Source organism: Juglans regia, unplaced genomic scaffold (genome assembly GCF_001411555.2).
Source record: "Juglans regia cultivar Chandler unplaced genomic scaffold, Walnut 2.0 Scaffold_683, whole genome shotgun sequence".
Taxonomy (NCBI): domain Eukaryota; kingdom Viridiplantae; phylum Streptophyta; class Magnoliopsida; order Fagales; family Juglandaceae; genus Juglans; species Juglans regia.
Window position 1 is genome coordinate 1 of NW_023361697.1, and position 4,220 is coordinate 4,220.

General features: G+C 34.7%; 1 pseudogene; it reads right to left on the reverse strand.

Annotated features, from left to right (window-relative positions):
• Positions 1–67: 67 nt before the first annotated feature.
• Positions 68–3,538, reverse strand: LOC118346113 (annotated as a pseudogene).
• Between the last annotated feature and the right edge of the window lie 682 nt (positions 3,539–4,220).

Consider the following 4,220-nt stretch of genomic DNA (forward strand, 5'->3'; position numbering starts at 1 on the left):
AATAGTCCTAGTTAGATAGAGAAGTGGTGATGCAGAGGAAGGGGAAAATGAACAATAGCACGTCTAATTACCTTTGCCTCTCTCCTTGAATATCAATAACTATATGGCTAGAGGTTCGTTCTATAAGCATAAAACCATAGGTGGCAGAAGCATACACCAATGCTTGTTCATCTGGAGACTCCCCTTGGTAATTTATTATCTTCACACTAGGATCAGATGTGTCGACAAGCAGAGGCACTATTGTATTGCAAGCTGCCAACGCAAGGAAGAAATCACCGACATGTTTACCTTCCTTTGTGCCATTTCCGCACTTTGATATTTGTAAAAGCTCCGAGTCAGGCTTTACCTTCATTTTTGGCCTTAGAACTTTCCCCTCCACTGATACCAAGTAAGGCAACATAAGATGAAAACGTTATGCCAAGTAAAAACAAATTCAGAAACATTATAGATTATATTACAAGATAACAAAATGGTATTACCTTGAACAAAGTATCCTACTTGCTCAATTTTTGAATTCCCACAACTATAATCTTCTCCCCGTACGCTTGCTCATTGGAATTCCATCTTGTTCTCTGTAAGCATGCCAGTTTTATCTGAGAATACATACTTTACTTACCCTAAATCTTCGTTTATATTCAATGTTCTGCGCTGAAATCTCGAATGCAATGCCTCATCATACATTTGGGTATCTCCGATCATGAAGTAAGCCTAACCAACCCGAACAAGCTCCATGGAAATGTACAGAGAAATGGGGATCATGATCTGGAAAACAATAACTGGCATGAGGAATGCGAATAACGTCTCCATTCCCCACTCGTAATAGTTAAAGTCTTTCCGTCCTCCCTTGGAGAAGTCTTGTTTTCTATAATAAGGCAAGTAATCCAACTCTTCCCTGTGGTTCAGCAACTAAATGAGGGCACAGATAGAAACAACCACGCATAGAGCAACAAGAAACATAGAAAGTATGATGATCTCGGAGTTCATATGGGTCTCAAGCCGACTCCTCTTAGATGGAGCTCCTGAGTTGTTGAGCATGGCTTTGGTGTCACGACCAGCATACACTATAACCCCAATTGCCCAATTAGTATTCTTCAGCTGACAGCCTCGAAGGACAATATTGGAGGGTCCAAGTGACAGCTTTTTTCCATCAATTTCCATGTTTGCATGAAACCCATAGATATTCCTATTTGGTTTTCACACTTGATCAACCCACTAACTTTTCCTTCATTAGGCATCTTCAAGAGGGTCTCTTGTTTCGCATAGTGAGTTTTCAAATTTGACTCCCCATCCAAAGTAATCGTCTGCACATATGCGACCCCAGTTGGGTCGCTAGTCAAGAGCAGCACCATATCACAAGGAAGTGTTTCCTTTGCTTGACTTCTGATCATTTCACCAACTTGGAGGTCCTTCCATTTTTTTGGTTGGAACTGATCATTAACCAAAACTGATGCCAACATGTTGTTCTCAATTCGGTCTAACCGGTGCCACCTATAGTCCTCATGTGCATCCTTCACAGCTGTAACTAACAGCACAAAGTGATGGGCACCAAGATGGACCTAATCTTAAAGATGTTTTGCAAGTTTCAGATGGGTCAATTACAAGGTCAAGAGCCAAGAAGATCAATGAAGCAATGCAAGGATTGGTGCAATCCACTTGAGACGAGTCTAGCAAGAGCCGAATATTCAAGATGGGCTTTAGAGAATGAAATCTAGTGACCATCCATGTGATACAAGCTATGGAAGAGCTTAACATAAACTAGGGCCAATTATTATGATTATGTGATTAAAGGTCTTGGACTTGTTTATTTCATTAAATGAGCTTATGTTATTAGTTATAGGAATTAGTCTAGAATAATTGGGTTTGAAGACGTTTGGTCCCCATACGTCTTATTTCTTATGAATTATGGATTTTGTACAGGCCTTGTATTTTGGCCAATGGCTTATTTGAAAAGTTATTTTTTAGGAACTAGGGTTTCAAAATGTTACTGTAGCCGAGTTACTGTAGTGTTGTACTGCAGCTGCGACACTGTTCACTCAGATGTATTTTTGGAAGATAGGGCATTATTTTGGCTAAGATTTTAATTAGGTTTTGGTTTAAATACTCTTTGTAGCCTCATTTTAACAAGTTTATAAAATTTAATGAATTTATTCATTGTGAGTTAAGTTTTACTCTTCTTATTCTTGATTGAACTTTTGTACTTATTAAAGGTAAATCACAATATCTGTGGCTTTCCTCCTTGTAATCTGGGTTCTTGAGACGGGTTCTTCAACGGGTCTAGATTTTAATATAATCTAGATTCTTGAAACGAGTTTTTATCGGGTCTAGATTCTCCATCTATTGACTTGATTTTAGCTTTCTTGGATGAATTTTTAAATTAATTGTGAATTTAAGAGATTTCATTCTTGCAGGTTGATATCACTAAGGCTAACAGCAAAATTGAAACTCCCCGGCCAAAAACGGCCAGCTGTGGGAGCTGATTCAGCACAACAATTACAAGAAAATATCTATGAAATTGTTCAAACAAATTTCATGGCAAAAATGAAATAATCGAATCCTTTGCAGTTCTTAAGAGTTTCCCGCAAACTCATACCTCTCATTTGTCTTCGCAGGATCATTTATATAAGGAAAATGCTACATGCCCCGCTGGGGGCTCCCGCTGGGAGCTCCCGCTGGGCATGTAACATTTTTTTATCTATTTATTTTAGTTTTTTTAATATAAATATTATTAATAATTTTAAATATTTTAAAAAATAAAATAAAAATTATAATATTATTAAAAATATTTTTTTAATCAAGAAATAGAATAAAAAATAATATTTATTTTACTTCGTGATTAAGGAAGTATTTTTTAATAATTTTTTTTTACTTTCTGATTAAGAAAGTGTTTTTAAATGATATTTTAAATTTATTTTATTTTTTAAAAGTGTAAAAAAAATCTATATAAAAAATAAATTAAAAAAATACACATAAAAGAGTACATATTAAGCCCAGCAGGAACCCCAACGAAGCTGTAGCATGTCCATTTTAAATATTTAAAAAAATCATAATATTATTAAAAATATTTTCTTAATCATGAAGTAAAATAAAAAATTATAAAAAAATATTTTTTATTTTACTTCGTAATTAAGAAAATATATATTTTTTTACTTTTTGATTAAAAAAATATTTTCTTAATAATATTTTAAATTTATTATTTTTTTAAAATATTAAAAAATGTTAAAAAATTTAGATAAAAAATTATTTAAATAAAAAATATATAAAATAACCTACAGCCCCCAGCGGGGGCTGTAGCATCACCCTTTATATAAATCAACCTCGCATCCTCATCACTGATTTGCTTCTGGGACATGCTAAGCAGCTCGGAATCAGCCCCTCTGGACCCATATCTCACGGGCTTCGACCCCAAATCACCAAAACTCACTTCCCTGATAGAATTCCCCGCCGACTTGGACTGAATGGAAAAAACACTTCGTTGGGATGAGGAATTGAAATTTGGTTCCACATTAGAGGAACTCTCAAATGGGTTTTTCGATTCCATCTCGGAAAAAGAACCTGGGCGGCCAGAATTTGGTTTAGCTAGATCTAACAAGACAAGTGCAGTATATATGTCTCGGGAATTTGGAATTCTCGGATATGGGATCAAAAGGGGACGCTCAGAGGCCATGATCTGACAATTTGAGGCCTCTTGAACAGCACAGAGTTAACGATCACCAAAGTCATGAAATACCAGAAAGGTTATTTCGTTTTTTCATTCTATTTTCGATAAGTAAATAGCTCGAGGTGATTCGACCAATTGCCACGAAAGTTTACAACAACAACAGAAATTTAAGACAAGCAGCAAACCCAGGACGAATAGGAAAAGATCGGCCTAGTTAAATATTTAGCTGGAGATGCTAGTATTTGTTTCATTTGTGGATTTTTATTGATTAATAAAGAAAAAGAGATGTTGTCCTCTTCTGTTAAAGAAAATACAATATTTGATAAATATTTTTTAAGAAATTCTACTTGAAACATCCATTATCGACACGACAAACAATCAAACCAATCATTTTTGTAATTGATATGATAGGCATATACATATTTATCAAGTCAATAATATTACAAGAATATACACTTGGGTGACGAAAATAGCAAAACTCATATTTTTTAGATTGAATAAGATGGATAAAGACTTATTTAAACACTAGCTAGCATTTAATAAAATCTCAGTTTTTTATTTT